The 18522-nt window shown below is 44.2% G+C and overlaps 1 long non-coding RNA gene across 2 annotated transcripts; it reads right to left on the reverse strand.

Annotated features, from left to right (window-relative positions):
* Positions 1 to 11837: 11837 nt before the first annotated feature.
* Positions 11838 to 17637, reverse strand: LOC113627576 (uncharacterized). Of its 2 annotated transcripts, XR_003435615.1 has the most exons (4): positions 17461 to 17637; positions 13742 to 13938; positions 13320 to 13416; positions 11838 to 12613 (listed from the first exon to the last, which is right to left on the reverse strand). It is a non-coding gene; the product is annotated as an uncharacterized LOC113627576 (long non-coding RNA). The 2 variants fall into 2 exon arrangements; XR_003435614.1 differs by having other exon boundaries at positions 13320 to 13938.
* Between the last annotated feature and the right edge of the window lie 885 nt (positions 17638 to 18522).

Below are 18522 nucleotides of genomic sequence, written 5' to 3' on the forward strand. Positions count from 1 at the left end.
GTACCATTTTCCATTGTAAGATGCCATTGATGGTAAGATATATGCCAATTTCGGATATGCTAAAATGTGAAAAAAATGTGCATCTTAAAGTTGAGGAAGTGTGGTCACTATTGCCCATATTATTAAACTTACTTTGATTTTAGAATATCATATCCTTTCAGTATTTAAATTTTACTTTTGAGTAACTTCAATATTTAAAAACTGAAGTGCTCTAAAATGTGACCATTGTAAAAGTGAGTAAAAATTTTGTTCAACAATAATAGATTGCCATCCTGGGTGAAGGGTACATACCCAGCAATTCTTGTATCCTGAGGAATATAATGGTAAACATATTTTAAAAATCCTGGAAAAATTATATTATGTTGTAATGTGGGTATAGCGTTCCATAATATTTATGTCCATTAGTATGTGTTCTTCTATTAGACTTTAGATTATGGCCCCTCACTCACTCATTTTGACCTTTAGATTCTATTCAGTTATTTTGTTACAATTCCTTAATCTTCCATAATAATATTGATCTATTCCTAAAAGTTCCTAAACCTCTTCTCAGTAGCCCTAAATTAGAAACCTGACTCATTTTAGCTGCAGTGAGAAGCAGAGATGATTACTCCTCTGGGCTCATTTCATTTACTTGTTTTTTGCAGCTATAGGAAAAGCACAGAGAGGCAGAAATGTCAGGGTGTATAATAGGTGATGATTGAAAATCAAGGTCCGAGTCCAGTGATGGGGAGCCCTAGCCAGCCATAGAAAGGAAAGCTTGTGTTGTTGGGACTCAGCCTTAGGTTAAATCTGGAAATCTGAAAATGACGATTGTTTTAAAACAGCGAAGTTCCTTAACAGGTCATTTAAGAGTCTTACCAGAATCTGGGCCCATCAGCCCAAAGCCAACATCATTGGCTGTTCACACATAGTAACAGGTTAGTTTGGGCAGCCTTTCAGACTAACTAGGAAAATATAATTTTTAAAATAGTTGCTATTTGAATGAAAGCCTGCAAAACCCATTTCTGTGGAGCAATTTGCTATGTTCAAGATTGCTTTCTTCAAGTTTTCTCCTCCAATGAACAAAAATATTTTTATAATAAAGTAAAACAGTAAAGCAGTAGTGTAGTTGATACTTAAAATGGCTTGCTACACCTTCCATTTCTTGTATAGCTCCACAATCTTTTCCTGAGAAAATAATCCAAGATGTTTGCCTCTTTGTACAAAGAAATGTGAAAAAACAGAAAATGAATAATTTCCATATATTTAAATCTAATTAAGGAAAAAAGATTGCAGTTTTTGAATATCATGCAACTAAATATTTGTAGCTGTTCAGGTTGAAACATGGAACCAGAAGATAAAAACAATTTATATGAAAAAGAACCAAATCAGGCAAAGCAGTTTAATGAAATGACTGAAAAATAAGCTTGTAGGAAATTATTATCGACTCAACCAGGGAGATAGAATGCCAAGACTGGTGAATTGCTCAACTGAAATGAACACTTTACAGTTTCTTTTAAGCTGTAAAAACAGCTTCTTTTTGACAAGGGACAGAATTAAGCACAAAGCCCTATACCGTAGTCAGCTCTCTTGTGGCAAATACAGATAATGACGGAAATAATAATTAAAAAGTTGTACAAGACATTTTTCAAGAGTCAGAATTATCTTTCTCTATACTAAATTTCAGAATACGTTTACTTAAAAAAATCATCATAGGTGTTTGCAATCAGAAAATAGAGTGTAAGTGTCTAGGCTTTGGAGTAAAAACACTTTTGGAAAAATCCCCATGTTGCCTCTCAGCGGCTGCCGCCAAACCTCTTGGGCAAGATTCTCAAACCTCTGTTTCCATAAACGTGAAATGGGGTGGAGTACTTGTTTGGCAATCTCAACAAGATCCTTTGGAGGAGGGTTAACTGAAATGATGCATGTGGAAGCATTTTTAAACTGTAAAGTACCACAAATGCAATGAGGAAAAGAAGTGACTAAACACCCAATCCAAGATACTGGCTTGAAAAGCAGAATGTGTCTGACCTCATTCTAAACTTAAGAACCTTTCAATTCTGAAATAGCTGCATTTTTTTTTTTTTTTTTTGGCGGTACGCGGGCCTCTCACTGCTGTGGCCTCTCCCCCTGCGGAGCACAGGCTCCGGATGCGCAGGCTCAGCGGCCATGGCTCACGGGCCCAGCCGCTCCGCGGCATGTGCGATATTCCCGGACTGGAGCACGAACCCGTGTCCCCTGCATCGGCAGGCGGACTCTCAACCACTGCGCCACCAGGGAAGCCCTGCATTTTTAAATTAACTGTTCTTTTCTTTGCATTTCTCTTCCTTTACTCTTTCGGTTTTTAAATTCTTGCAGTTTCCTTTCAGCTTTTTATTGGCTTTAATGCTAATTATATTTCATATTGTTTAAAGTTTTGCTGTTCCCATTGTGATCCTATCATTTCTATTCTCATCTTACATTTTCATTTATAGATTCTCTGGTCTTTTTGTAACGAAATGCCTATAGTATGACAATTACTGTTCTATGTTCTGGGGATACAGGGGTAAAAAGACAGTGTTCCCATGTGGAACTTATGATGTGTGTGTGTGTGTGTGTGTGTGTGTGTGTGTGTACTACTAGGTAGTGTTAAATGCTACAAAGAAAGAGAAAGCGGTAGCTCAGAAATAATGGGAGTGAGGTGGTGGAGGAAAAACTATTTCAAGCTGAAGGAAGAATAAGTGCCGATGTTCTGAGGCAGAAAGAGAAAGAAGGCCAGTGTCAGTGGTATGAGTGTCGTGGAGACTGGGAAGGAGTCGAGGAGAGAGAGGCCAGTGCAGCTCACGAATAGGTTTGTTGACCATGGAAAAAAGTCTGTGGTTTATTCTGAGTGTGATGGAGGCCACTGGGAAATTTAAAGTAGGATAATGAAACGATCCGATGCCTACTTGCATGGATGGCATGGCTGCTCCATGAAGGACTGACAAAGACGAGACAAGGAAGAGATGGCTTTTGCTGTGTTCCCTGAGAGGTGACAGTTGTTGGGAGTTGGGTGATGTTGGTGGAGAAGAGCCACAGAGGTCAGTTTCAAGGCACGTTTTGAAAGGATATGGGGAAGCCTTCAAGGGATACCTTGGGTTTTTGATCTGTGCAACCTGATGGTCTGTGGTGCACGCCGTACAGCTGAAGGAGATGGAGGAAGAAGTCGAGTTTTGTGATGGTGGCGGGGAACTCAATAGTTCTGTTATAGACATCAAGTTTGAGGTGTTAAATAGATAGATATTTGAATCTGGAGTTTGGGGAAGTCTGGGATAGAGATATAAATTTGACATTCTTTAGTTTGTAGATTTAATCCTGTAACACTGGGAAATGGGTTCTTGATAAAAACAAAAAACCCGAGTATGAAGCCACCATTTTGGATGAGTATTAATACTCATTTTGGATGAGTATTAAGCCCTGGAGCAGTTCAACATGTAAAGACTGGGAAGAGGAAGAACCAGCTAGGGAGGGTAAGAAGGAAGAGCAGAAAAGGTAGAAAGAGTATCAGAAGACAGTAATGACCCAGAAGCCAAGTGATGAAGTGTTTCAAAGATGAACCAGCCTCAGACTTTGCAGAGAGGAGTAAGATGAGGGTGAGAGCGAACCACTGGATAGGGCAAGAGGAGGGTACTGGCGATTGTACTGAATACCCTGGGCACCACCTCAAAATCCTCTCAACCCATCTCTGACTCTGTATCACTGCAGTGGGCAAGTTCCAGGCACTTGCTCTGCGCTCACACAGGAACAGTCAGCAAGTGCAGGGGATTTACTGTGCAAAGGACCACCCTTGACCAAAGGGGAATAGGAACCTATGGATTAAACCTTCCTACTTTTATCCTCCTGATGAACACTTCTGAGATGCATCTCCTAAGGATCCGCAGAAGGTCTCAGAGGGACTTAGCACCAGTCATCTGAAATGGTGGCCAACTTCATATTATAGCCTTGCACCCCTTTCCCTGTTTCCCTGTTCGCCTCCACCGTTGTTTACTGCTGCTCTCTGGGATCACAGCCCAAAATAAAATTCCTCAAGCCACATTCCTCTCCATGCCAGAAGGTGACACTTGTCCTCGTCACTCCCATCCCCTCAAGCCTGGCCTGGGTCATGGCCTAACACAGTGAACCTGGGATATGGAGCGCCTGTCCTAGAAGAAGATCTTACAGGCTTGAAGAAGTGATAGCACCTGGCTGATATGTACTGGGAGGAATTAGGAGACATGCAGACATCAGCTCGTCTGGCAACATGCCTAAGTGATGGGTGAGGGGTTAGAGTGGAATAGAAAAACTGTATAGGTAAGAATTTATTAACGTGAAAAGGCTTTCTTTTGACCTGGAGTTTGACATTCTGGCAAAGATGCTAGGATTGCTCCCAGAACACTTTTGGGTTAGCTCCTGAAACTTGGCCCCAATGGTGGCCTTCCGTAAGTTAGGTGGAGGTGCTGGAACTACCATAGCGTGGTACTGAGGAAGGGGTCAGGGAAGAGGAAACGTTGGGTTGGTTTTATCACGTGAGATTGAGAACCAGGTGGACCCAGAGGACATTCCCTTTTTTCACAAAGGGTAAGGAGAGTTCTGGGGAGGGGCACTGGTGTCTTTGAGAAGCTCCGAGGATGGCTGTTCTCTGTAGGTCGGGGCTGAGCAGGAGATGCTGCCCTTGGCCTGGGCTCCCTGGCATTATTAAGAATGATGGGATTCTGGTGCACAAGAGGTCAGGGGCCAGAACTTAGCCATCAGAGGCAAAGTGGGTATAAGCTACAATGAGCAGCAAGGCTGGAGGGCGGTCATGATGGCTTTGTTTCTGGGTTTTGTGGAGAGGGCTTCTGATCACAGTTTCTGGGGGAGGAGATAGATGGATAGCGTATTGGGCTGCTTATTAATGTATTTTTTAAAATCCTGTGAGTTAGTAAGACCCGTAACAGGACTGTCAGCTACTGCAATAGAAAATTGCAGTTTCTTCACCCAGTCTCTAAATCAAAGTCAGTTCAGAGACAGGGAGCCCATTGACTGAAGGGAAGTTCAAGCCCCCTGGAAGAACCACTATGGTCTGAATGCTTGTGTCCCCCCTAAAAATTCATGTTAAATTCCTAATGCCCAGTGTGATGGTATTGGGGCGGGGAGGTTGGGAGGTGTTTAGATCATGAGAGTGGAGCCGTATGAATGGAATTAGTGCTCTTATAAAAGAGAACCCCACAGAGTTCCCTACCACGTGAGGACACAGTGAGAAGTTGACAGTCTGCAACCCACAGGAAGGGTATTCCCCAGAACCTGACCATGCTGGCCCCTGATCTTGGACTTCCAGCCTCCAGAACTATGAGAAATACATTTCTGTTGTTTGTAAGCCACCCAGTCTGGGGTAGTTTTTTCTTACAGCAGCTGGAACAAACTAAGACAAGAATGTTCCAGGTTATATTATAAACATGCTCCTGAAATTTCCCCAAAGAAGCCTGTGGCCACCTCCCAGGCAACAGGGTGTACTGGGACAAAGGGAGTGCCCAGACTTTTCAAGGACTGCTGGATCAAGGGTGTCTGAGCTCTCAGTAGTACCAGAACTTAAACATCTCAGTCCTTCTGTTAGAGTGGGGCTTTTGGAGACAAGGAGATACATGGAGGTCTGGTCCAAGTCTGTCGTCTACTGGGGCCAACACATGTTCATCACTGGGGAGAGAAAGATGTTGAAATCGATCAGAGAATAAGGGGTAATAAGCAGGAGGGGGCTAGGTTATTGCTAAAGGGAAGGGTAGCAGTGGGACTGGTCTGATGGCATGGGTTTCAACCATCCTGGGATTCTTGAGGGAGGAGAAATGGCCTGGAAGCACGGGCAAAAAAGGTGTTTCCCTCCCTCCAGGCCCATTCTGGAGAAAACAGCCATCACTTTAAGAAACGATAAACTGATACATGGCACCGTGAGACAGGGACTGTGACTCGTCCTCATGGTTTACCACACGTTTCGTCTCACAAGTCACTTAACCCTGCCGTCTGACAGCTCCCCAGGTGATTCGCTTAAACACCAGTAACCATTAGACTTCAGAAACAGAATGGCAACTGTACATTCATTGCTGTTCAGCTCAAAGTCTAAAGAAAAATGCTTTTCAACCTCCTCTCCTGCCTGCACCCTGGCAATTGAGAGCATTAATGAGGTAATATTGTTCAAAGGGCTTTAAGCTCCTTGGAAGAAAGGCAGTCCATAAATAAAAGGTATCATTATTTCTCACTGCCAGGTGATTCTGCACGGGTGTTCCTCTCCTGCAGCCTTTGGTTTCCCAATGCTTTGTCATACCCATAATGGATGTCACACCTGAACCGGAAGAGTCCTGGTAAAGGGGAATTCTGCAGTGTGTGTTCCTTACTAGTCTTATCTACTCTGGGTACCCACATCCTGACTTCAGTCCTCAGGCAGGTCTCAGGTACCACTCCTTAACAATACCTCAAGACGTTTGGTAGAGGCGACAGAAGGTTTGTTAGACCAAACAGAATATATACTATACATGATAGTATATATTATGTATTTATTTACTCTCTCTCTGCATATATATATAAAATCAAATGACATGAAACAGACCAAAATTGGGGGTAATATTGCTATGAACTCTCCCTTAAGATACTGATGAACCTTTAAGTCAGGAGGAGCTGAGAGATGGGTATGTCTCTGTTCTCCTTCTATTCAGATCGCTTTCCGCTGCTCATCTTTCGTTTTTTTTTTTTTTTTTTTTTTTTTGCGGTACGCGGTCCTCTCACTGTTGTGGCCTCTCCGTTTGCGGAGCACAGGCTCCGGACGCGCAGCCCCAGCGGCCATGGCTCACGGGCCCAGCCGCTCCGCGGCATGTGGGATCTTCCCGGACCGGGGCACAAACCCGTGTCCCCTGCATCGGCAGGCGGACTCTCAACCACTGCGCCACCAGGGAAGCCCCTGCTGCTCATCTTTTGATCCGCTTTGGTGTCCCTCACTGGTTTATATTCCAGCCTGATTCATATAGATAATTGACCCTCTTGACAATACTTGAAGTTCAGACCATAAGGTATAGATTTCTACTGTCTTCTTTTATGATTAGCTTCTGTGTAGGTCATTGCAACACTGGAATATCAAAAGATGTGAGTCTCCTTCAATCCACACTAAAAAATATCCAAGTTTGAGCCCTTTCAAAATAGCTGCCACATGGCTTCTCTCCCCTCTGCCCAGAAATGTGGGACCCTTTTTGCCTGAGTGGACAGGGTTTAACTTGGTAGGCTGGATGTTGCCTAAGAAAGTCAGCCTCGTCATAGTAGAGAAAAGGCAGAACCGGTGTGAATTGAGGGCTCACCATGGACCAGACCGTCATCTCAGAGTTGTTGAAATGCCACCTTCTTTTATGATCTCTTTTTCTATCACACCACCAAACATCCCCCTCTTTAACCCCCAACCTAAACTGTGGTTAAACTTTTTATTTGTTGCCTCCCTTGAGTTTCACTGTGAATTTCACATTTAAGTTACAGTTTTCATGCATTTCTCAGTATTCCCCAGAGAGAAGTTGCAGGAGCCAATGAGAAAGCAAATTCTGTGCACTTCTGTACTCGTTTCATCTCTGGACTGTGCAGCTGACAGTTCATATTTTGGAGACCCCGGGTACCCTGTGAGTGTTGAGATGGGGCTCTCGAGTCTGTCTTGTTTTCTCTCCCACCAGCCCTTGTGCACCAAGGCCCTCCACATGCATGTTCTCTTCTATATTTGGTGACACTTGAAGGCTCCACGCCTTCTCCCTGACCTCCTACGGGAGTCCTCATACTTCTGTCTAATTTAATGTCTTATTGTCAGTGCTAGGGGCTCGGGGCTGTCTTCCTCCTGCTGTGGAGATATTTTGTGGCTGTTCGTCTTATAATTAAGGGGATCTGCTACCACCATTCCACTGGCTCTGTTCAAGGTTAAATTACCTCCCATCATTATAGGCCAGGAGGGGAGGAATGTAGTTACATGAGGCAAGACCTTTCAGATGCATGGGGGCCAGAGAAAGGCCCAGAAATAATGTTCTCTCCTATTTTCCTGTCCTCGTTTGACTGGTTGAAGCAAGTTACTTTGGTTGAGCTAAGTTGTTTAAGTGGGCACGGTAAGTGGCTGTGTGTGTGTGTGTGTGTGTGTGTGTGTGTGAGAGAGAGAGACAGAGAGAGAGAGAGAGAGAGAGAGAGAGAGAGAGAGTTAAAACAGAGAAATACAAACAGACTAGAAAAGAAACAATGAAAAATAAAACATAAAAAAGGAAGCAGAGAGAGAAATGAAGGTTTCCCAATCCTCAACAGAGCTATAATAAGTTATATTTCCTTTATTTGCCCAGTAAACCTCACCTCTTTATTTACTTTTGCCTTTTATTTTCCCCCTGAACTCTGCCCAGGGAGCTGCCCTCTGCATCTCTCTGCCTCTCTGTGCGCCTGCCCACCAACTTCTATTTCCTTTTCTTCCACAGATTTAATACAGTCTGTTCAGCTCTAGCCCAGGAGAAGGCTCTTTGTGGCTTGTATTTTTAGGTCATCTCTGCAGTCTCTAGTCTCCGCACCTGCCTTAATCTAAGGGTATCACTCAGGATGTTCTCTGGAATGTTCTACGACAGGATCTCCAAAAGGTTTGGCCTCTGTGGCCAGCACTTGGGAGTTTCATCTTAAATATGCCTGGTCTGCCTTTTCTGAAATTGCCTGGGTGTGGAGGCATCTGGGGACTGTAGGGTGGCCAGACTTATGCATAGACTTGAGGGTGCTGATGGTGGCGTGAAGGGGAGTGCCAAAACCAAAACAAAAGTACACCCAAGAAAAGCAGAGTCGGAAAACAGAGCAGAAAGTCCTGACACTGCAAGGTAGACGTGTTGTGTAAGAGATTATTTCTTCCCCTCCAGCAACCACCTGTGTGGGATGAGAAGGGTGTCTTTCCCCAAGCTGTTCACCCAGTCTCCACCTAGCAGGAAAGGGACTCCAGAAGTGCTGATTCTTCTCCAGCCAGCAGCAGCCAGTGCAGTGACCTGGTCACCAGTACTGCCAAATAGAACTTTAACTCACCCCAAACGTATGAAGACACTAAGATGTGGAGATCCCGTGCCAGATGCTGGTGTTCTGAAGGCTGACTACGGTAGAGAGGGAGAGCAGGGTTTGTTGCTTCACTGGACTTGGAGAGTTGCAGCGAGGGTGGAGTAGAGGGTGACTCCCAGGTATCCTGCTTGGGCAATAGGAGGAAGGTGATGATATCAGTGAACAAAAGGACCGTAAGAGGAGCAGGTTTGAGCAAGGTGGGGCAGGGAGGGAGCAGGGGGTGATATGTTTGGTTTGGTAGGTGTTGAGTGAAGCAGGCTGCTGAGGCATTCAAGTGGATATTCCAGAAAGGGGTGGAAGTATAGGTCCAGCGTTCAATGGGGAGTTCAGAATTGAAAACATGATTTAGGAGTCAGCACTGTAGAAAGAGTGTAGAATAGCTCTGATTTTAGGTTTCCCAATGTGGATAAAGGGAATAAATATCTGTTGCAAACTAATATATACATACATATATATATATATATATATATATATATATATATATATATATATGTCTCTCTTGCTGGTTCCTGGCACAGAGCTCCTAAAACCCTCGTCATTTCCCAAGTAATAAGAACACTAGGAGCAGGACTTCCCTGGTGGCGCAGTGGTTAAGAATCCACCTGCCAATGCGGGGGACACGGGTTCGAGCCCTGGTCTGGGAAGATCCCACATGCTGCGGAGCAGTTAAGCCCGTGCGCCACAACTACTGAGCCTGCACTCTAGAGCCCGTGAACTACAACTACTGAGCCCAAATGCCACAGCTACTGAAGCCCGCGTGCCTAGAGCCTGTGCTCTACAACAAGAAAGTCACCGCAATGAGAAGCCCGTGCATCGCAACGAAGAGTAGCCCCTGCTAGTCGCAACTAGAGAAAACATTCACGCAGTGATGAAGACCCAACGCGCCCAAACATAAATAAATAAATTTATTTAAAAAAACACACTAGGAGCATCTGTTTTCCTTATATTTGATCTTTGACCCCAGTTTCTGATACAGGGCTCTTGAAACCCTTGACATTTCCTGGGTGATTGATAGGAGTATCTTTTGTTCTAACGAGGCAATTCTGAGTGGGCCCCTGAATAGCTTCAGGATGTGGACTTGTCATCAGAAAGACTAAAAGCCATGATTAGAAACTTGGAACTACCCACCTCACCCACGCATCCTCCGGGGGGGAGAGGGAGGAGAGACCGAATTAATGATTGAGCCTGATTAGATGAAGCCTCCATGCACATCCCCAAATTACAGGGATTGGTGAGCACATCTACACGCTGGGAGGGTGGCACACCTCAACTCCACCAGGACAGACGCTCCTATCCTTTTCTGTATCCTTTATAACAAACACGTACAAGTAAATGAGTGTTTCCCTGAGTTTTGTGAGCCTTTCTAGAAATTATCAAACCCAAGGAGAGGATCATGAGAACCCCAATTTATAGCCGGTCAGTCAGAAATACAGGTGACAACCTGGGACTTGCGATTGGTATCTGAAGTGGGGACAGCCTTGTGGGACGAACCCTTAACTAGTAGGATCTGACACTAAGGCCAGGTAGATAGTGTCAGAACTGAATTGAATTGTAGGAGCCCCAGCTGGTGTCGCAGAATTGCTTGATGTGTTGAAACCCCAAGCATCTTGTGTCAGAAGTATTATGCTTGTGAGTAAAGGGGAAACACAGGAGTGTTTTCCCTTTACAGATGCCCGGCCAAACTCATGGGGTCATTGCAGTCATCAAATAAGACGATTTACGCAAAAGTATTTTTAACACGCAAAGGGATGCAATTGTAAGATCTTACTATTATTGTTTGACCACTGTGTTTATAATAGGGCACTTTGCGGTGTGGGATGTAGAGGGAGAGAAGGTGAAGCCCTTCTCTGAAGGAGCTTGCAGTTAAAGAGGGGTCTAGAAAGAATAACCATGCCTACTAAACAACGAGGAAGGTGAATTTTGGGGGCAGGGTTCTTCTAGGATTTGGATGGAAGAAAGGGTACAACGTGGCGAAAAATTGCTGGTGGGGAAATGGTAAAGTGTTCAGGCTCTGCTTCGTGATCCGAAGCCTAGGTGTGGCATTGTACGGTTGTTGGAAGAAGACTTTGTCCAAGTTGAGACACTTTTCTCATGTTCTCTTCCATCATGCAGGCAGTTTTTAGGACGCCTCCTCTCTTTGGAAGATGGCCCCTTGTCCATAACCCTGAAACACCCTGTCAGTACCTACTCCACAGGGACCAATAGTGTCCTTTGGCAAAGGATAAAAGCTACAGCCAGATTGCCTACATAATTTGCAGGGCTCAGTGCAAAATGAAAAGGCAGGCCCCTTGTTCACAAATTATTAAGAAATTCAAAAAGGCGACAGCAGAGCACGACACCAAGCACAGGGTCCTTCTAAGTGTGGACCCAGTGCTACCGCAGAGGCTGCCCATCCAGAGGCTGACTCTGCCTACAGAATTTCCAGCATCTGCTAGAGGACATCATCTGGGTCTCCACTTAAATTGAGGGGAAGCTCTTGAGTCTCCATGCATTCCACAGATGGTTAGATCACCACATCAAGCATCCGTTACGCGGTGGGCCAGCTCAGAAGTGGGCACAGAGATAGGAGGGTAGATAAGGCTTTCTTCCCTTGAGAAGCTTGCATAATCATAATAAAAAAACACACATAGTCTTTCTTGAAGGTTCAGTTTAAATGCTACTCCCCCAATCACTCATTTAGAATTTTCTCCTTTCTTCTATGTACCTACAGTACTCTGGACCTTGACTGCAGTCTTTCTTAGGGGAAATGGACAGAACTTCATGGCTGACTGGATGAGGGCTTGAACCCACCTTTCTGTCCAGGGGGTCTTTCCATTAGCAGGACTTCCCATGCCATGATGGGGTGAGAGGGTTGAGGAGGTACTGGTGTGCTAGGGGTAGCCAGGTGAGGCTGTGGCAGTCTAAGTCCGCAGCTGGCCCCTCTGGCCACGAGTACTGTACTTTCCATGCATGCCACCATCTGGAAATGATCAGGAAGCCCCGTATTCCAACACAGTTCTTCTCAGGCACCAGGGCTGATCAACCATGGGAACTCTCCACACCCACATTCACATACAACCTTCCTCCTGGGTTTTCACTGAGTTCTTACATGTCTTTTTACTATGGTATTTTAGGGCTTGCGACCAGGCCACGGGACACAGGAGTCACGGTCAGTGGGCCAGACCACAGCCCCACAGAGCATACTTCACTGATCTGAACTCCCTCCTCTTTTCAAATGTAGGCAGACACTGAAATCCTAGAAAGGGTTTGGCTGGTCTTCCTTCCTCCTAAATGGGAGAGACAGTGTTAGTGTAACTGAGTCCAAGCTTGTATTGCTCGCACCGCGACAGGCCAATACATCGAGAGACGAGTTTTTTAGGCAAAGAATAGAGACTTTATTTGGAAAGCCAGCAGACCAAGAAGATAGTGGACTACTGTCCAAAGAACCATCTTGTCTGAATTAGAATTCAGGCTTCTTTTATACTCAAAGAGGTGAGAGTGAAGTCAAACATTTCCTAGTTCCAGAGGTGATGTGTTCATTTCTTCCTTCCAGCAGCCATTCATAGGTGGGCCTGGTCAGGATGTTTCCTGTGAACTAAACAAAGGTATTTTAGCTTAATGCTCATTACCTGGGAGGCAGGGTTCCCAGGGATAGGCCATTATGTATAATTTAAATTTATAGGCCACATCCCTTTAGGGATTAACTTGTAATAGAATACAGAGATTCTTCCCTATGACATTAAGATCTGCCTGAGGAAGAGGATGACTTTTAAGCCCGCATGTCCCTTCTCTGCTTCCCTCCTACTCCCTCTACATCCAGAAGATGTTGATTCTGTCCCGTACATCCTGCTACATCCCTTCTTTTCTCTTTCCTTCCTCTATTTGCACCCCCCTGCCCCCGCACAGCATTGTCTAACCTCTACATTGCTTTGCCCTCACAGAACCCCTTTCTTTAGGCTGAGTTTTATCATTGGACCACCAGCCTACTACAGATCTCCAAAGCTTACTTTGTTGAGCTTACTGTTGGGGTGGTGCCTACAAGTTGAGAACTGAAGGAAGAGATTTCTCAGAGGCCTTGGTACCCGGATGAACTGGGTCTCTTTGGAAGAGCTGCTCTGCTCTTTAATCTGATGTAAATTGTGTAACCAACAGTGTTGCCCCTTTGGAATGGCTTGCTGAGAACCAAACCCGTTTAGGATTTTAAAAGCCTGCCTGATATTCAGGAATATCTTTCTAGAAATATTTTTGCGGAACTCTACCAAAATGTATAGGATTTTATCACATGTTATTGGAATACTAACCTTTCCCTTATCTTAGTTTCTTTTTCTCTCCTTCCCTCCGATTTTCTATTTTCATAATGATGTGGTGCTTGTATCATATGCTGCTTTAAATATCTTTCTAGAATGAGGCAAGGTAATAAATACATAAACAAACAAGTGAATACATAAATAGAAAGTAAACAAATTTCTAATATGTACTCAGAAAACGTCTCTCCTTTTTTGTTTCTTGTTTTCCACCAATTTCCTTTTCATTGCACCTCTTCCCCAAGCCCTCTGCAAAGAGGGGAGAAACACTGTGGACAAAACAAAATGCCTGACAGGCACGTGAGTGTCTGCCCAAGAGTAGGGAACACGTGACTAAATCATCCAATCACACGCGTTATATTGCTCAGTCCCATCGCTGGTGGTTTGCTTGTGTGTTGCACGAGGAGGCACGTAAGCACCTGGTGATGGGTGGGACATAAACTCCATGAAGGGAAAGACCGACCGAGTCTTTTCTTTAATCAGCTCTGGGCATCTGCTACATTTCTGGGCACGAGTGGAATGTGTTGTGGAGGAGGAGAATGGCGCTTCCGTAGGAGGCTGTGGATACTTCTGATGGCTGTTTTCAGAACTTAGATACTTAGTTCCAGGTCTGCAACTGGGGGCAAGGGAGAGAACCAGATGAAACTTTAGAATCATTTCAGCCTCACCATTTATGGGCCGGAGGTGGAGCCATACGCCACTGTAGATTCTTTCCCATGTGGTATTTTCCATAAATTTAAATCTTGCTGCTATACAAAGTACAGTGCAGATGCGTCTCGGATAACAGCTCTGTTTCTGGGCATTTTCTATGTAAATTGAGTCTTGCATAGTAAATGGGATCATTTAACATACAGCTGGGCAGCTCTCTGTTCAAGGGAACCCTGGAGTGAATCCTTTTGAAAGCAATGGTTCCTCTGTGACTTAAGTAATCACATTCTAATTTATATTTTCTCTTAATTTGGATTGGAACTTAAAGAGTTTCTTTATAAAGCTTTATTTAATGTAAGTAAATAAATGAGTGCATACCCTATTATATTCTTCCCGGGGCAAAATGATCATCCATGTATCATAATTGTATTTTAAGTCAATGATTTAAACATAGCCTTAAGAGAGATAACAGATGTCAGGAAAGGTTTCTGCTCATTAGCTCTTATAAAGCAGGGACATCCAGAGTCTAGTTTGTTCATGTAAGAATGGCTAGCCTGGTTCCTGCCCTGGGATGTCCTGAGTTCTTCGATGAAAGGCTACTGAGGATTGTGGGGTGGGCGACAAGCATGAAAAGAGAAGAACTGGTTTAAATCGTGCCTTGACTCAGTTGCTTCCTTTAAACCTGTTTGACCTTGAGCTGATTTCTTAAAATCCCTGAGCTTCAATTTCCTCAGCTTAAAAATGGACTAAAACATATACAGTCTCTGTAAGAATATGGAGGGACAAATTTCATAACACACTTTATAAAGTGCCAAATACAAAGCTTATTAATCATTGATGCAGGACAGGGTATTTTTTTGTTTGTTTTGTTTTGTTTTTCAAATTGACTTCTGCTTTTAAAACACTGTGTTTTCCTGGCAGCCTTTGATTCCAGTTTTTCTAATTGCTTACTCAGTTGTTTTAAAGAGTCCCTGAAAATTAGCAATCTTCCTTAGCCAAGACCGTCTTACCCCTTTATAAAGATGTGCATTGGGAACATTTATAGAGAAGACAAAGTTCGCCCTCTAGTGTGATCCATGAGAAAGACAGAATAAGAATATGAACTAGTTACAATGTGCATCTTAAAACACGCTGCTCTCCAAATGATATTTTATTCTATCATTTGCATTGACTCCTCACTTCTTTACTAATTTAGCTTGGCTACTAGGTATTTACTTAATCGCTCTTCAAATGAGCTCTTTATGTTTTATCATATTAGATATTCTGCTGGGTTTTTTTTTAACATCTTTATTGGAGTATAATTAGTTTTCAGTGGTGTGTTTGTTTCTGCTTTATAACAAAGTGAATCAGTCTGCTGGCTTTTTAAGCCATTGAAGACAAGTAAGATTTTCAGAATTAGTTCAGTTTTATTCTTTCCAGGTTTTTTATAGTCATAGATGTAATGTGAATGCTAAGAAGAATCTGCCTTGATTTATTTTGCTTTGATGTAATTTCAGATTAAATAAACTTAATCAAGATTATGAACTAGGGCTTCCCTGGTGGCGCAGTGGTTGAGAGTTCGCCTGCCAATGTAGGGGACACGGGTTCGTGCCCCAGTCCGGGAAGGTCCCACATGCCGTGGAGCGGCTGAGCCCGTGAGCCATGGCCGCTGGGCCTGCGCGTCCGGAGCCTGTGCTCCGCAACGGGAGAGGCCACAGCAGTGAGAGGCCCGCGTACCGCAAAAAAAAAAAAAAAAAAAAAAAAGTTTATGAACTAAAGTGGCTGATGCTGTGTCTTGTAGAAGATCCTGCTCCTGGTGAATAAAGAAAGCACAGAGAAACGAACGCTCTCAGAATTTCAGAATGATGCATTTAATCACATTCACGTACAATACACGACTGCATAAAATTTCTTTCCATGGAGTTACTGGCTACTTATATTGTTTTAAATTGACATGGGCCTGTCTTCCCCAAGCTTTGAGCTTTATGCTAACATTTTTCACTCCTTCTTGAAACACCTCAATAAAGAAAATGTAGCCATGTAAGTTTTAAGTTTTATTTATTTATTTATTTTTGGCTGTGTTGGGTCTTCGTTTCTGTGCGAGGGCTTTCTCTAGTTGCGGCCAGCGGGGGCCACTCTTCATCGCGGTACGCGGGCCTCTCACTGTCGCGGCCTCTCGTTGCGGAGCACAGGCTCCGGATGCGCAGGCTCAGTCGTTGTGGCTCACGGGCCTAGTTGCTCCGCGCCATGTGGGATCTTCCCAGACCAGGGCTCGAACCCGTGTCACCTGCATTGGCAGGCAGATTCTCAACCACTGCGCCACCAGGGAAGCCCGCAATGTAAGTTTTAAAAGCCACACAGTTAAATGTGCAAATATTTTACTATCTTTATTTTCCTATTACATGACCTATTGTGTATCCTGATTCCTCCTTCTGCCTTTTCGCAAAAAACTTAACCAAGTCACTCCCAGGTCTGGTGGTGCATCGGAGCTGGCTCCTACCAGCAAGAGTCATTGTTAAATTTTGAGGAATTTTACATGCTGGGTTATTATTAAAAATTAAATTGTATAAACTTACAAATAAATTATATTAAAAGCAAAGATTATAACTATGCAAAACTCATAACTTCCTGATTAGTTTAGGTTGGCATTATAATGTAACGCAAAGGTCTCCACACTTGCTATCCACTTCTGTGTCCATCCATCCCCAAACTTCTCCTCGTCCTGATATCTCAGTCTTTTTCATTCCAGGTCTTTGCCCAGATGGCCAGGCCATTCATGACTACCCGTGAGTCAGGCCCCTTCCCTTTCCCCACAAAGGGGACGATCAGGTGCTGTACCTGACTCTCTGCCTATTGGATGGTTTTCCCTCACCTTTAGCTTTCAAAGCTACCTCCCGAGCGAGGCTGTAGTGCAGCTGCCAAACACTTTCATCCGTTACCCACAAGACAAGGATTAACCATCTGAAACCAAGCTCTGGCTGTTCCCCCTCCTCTAGCTGATCCTGTAAGAGTCACCATTTGGAGATTGGTTCAAATGGTGGAGTAGAAGGATGTGTGCTCACTCCCTCTTGCGAGAGCACTGGAATCACAACTAACTGCTGAACAGTCATCGACAGGAAGACACTAGAACTCACCAAAAAAGATACCCCACGTCCAAAGACAAAGGAGAAGCTGCAATGAGATGGTAGGAGGGGCACAATCACCATAAAATCAAATCCTATAACTGCTGGGTGGGTGACTCACAAACTGGAGAACACTTATACCACAGAAGTCCACCTACTGGAGTGAAGATTCTGAGTCCCACGTCAGGCTTCCCAACCTGGGGGTCTGGCAACAGGAGGAGGAATTCCTAGAGAATCCGACTTTGAAGGGCAGCAGGATTTGATTGCAGGACTTTGACAGGACTAGGGGAAACATAGACTCCACTCTTGGAGGGCACACACAAAGTAGTGTGTTCGTTGGGACCCAGGGGAGGAGCAGTGACCCCCATAGGAGACTGAACCAGACCTACCTGCTAGTGTTGGAGGGTCTCCTGCAGAGGTGGGGGGTGGCAGTGGCTCACCACGGGGACAAGGACACTGGCAGCAGAAGTTCTGGGAAGTGTTCCTTGGCGTGAACCCTCCCAGATCCACCATTAGCCCCACCAAAGAGCCAGGTAGGCTCCAGTGTTGGGTCACCTCAGGCCAAACAACCAAAAAGGAGGGAACCCAGCCCCACCCATCAGCAGACAAGTGGATTAAAGTTTTACTGAGCTCTGCTCACCAGAGCAACACCCAGCTCTACCCAGGATCAGTTCCTCCCATCAGGAAGCTTGCACAAGCCTCTTAGATAGCCTCATCCACCAGAAGGCAGACAGCAGAAGCAAGAAGAACTACAATTCTGCAGCATGTGGAAGGAAAACCACATTCACAGAAGGACAGACAAAATGAAAAGGAAGAGGACTTTGTACCAGATGAAGGAACAAGAGAAAACTCCAGATAAACAACTGAATGAAGTGGACATAGGCAACCTTCTAGAAAAAGAATTCAGAATAATGATAGTGAAGATGATCCAGGACCTCGGAAAAAGAATGGAGGCAAAGATTGAGAAGATGCAAGAAATGATTAACAAAGACCTAGAAGAATTAAAGAACAAACAAAGAGAGATGAACAATACAATAACTGAAATGAAAAGTACACTAGAAGGAATCAATAGCAGAATAACTGAGGCAGAAGAACAGATAAGTGACCTGGAAGACGGAATGGTGGAATTCAGTGCCACGGAACAGAATAAAGAAAAAAGAATGAAAAGAAATGAAGACAGCCTAAGAGACCTCTGGGACAACATTAAACACACCAACATTCACATAATAGGGGTCCCAGAAGGAGAAGAGAGAGAGAAAAGACCCGAGAAAATATTTGAAGAGATTATAGTTGAAAACTTCCTTAACATGGGAAAGCAAATAGCCACCCAAGTCCAGGAAGTGCAGAGAGTCCCCTACAGGATAAACCCAAGGGGAAACATGCCGAGACACATAGTAATCAAACTGACAAAAATTAAAGACAAAGAAAAATTATTAAAAGCAACAGGGAAA

The sequence above is a fragment of the Aethalodelphis obliquidens genome, unplaced genomic scaffold, assembly GCF_003676395.1.
Source record: "Aethalodelphis obliquidens isolate GAN/ISIS:26980383/991018 unplaced genomic scaffold, ASM367639v1 scaffold2, whole genome shotgun sequence".
NCBI lineage: Eukaryota > Metazoa > Chordata > Mammalia > Artiodactyla > Delphinidae > Aethalodelphis > Aethalodelphis obliquidens.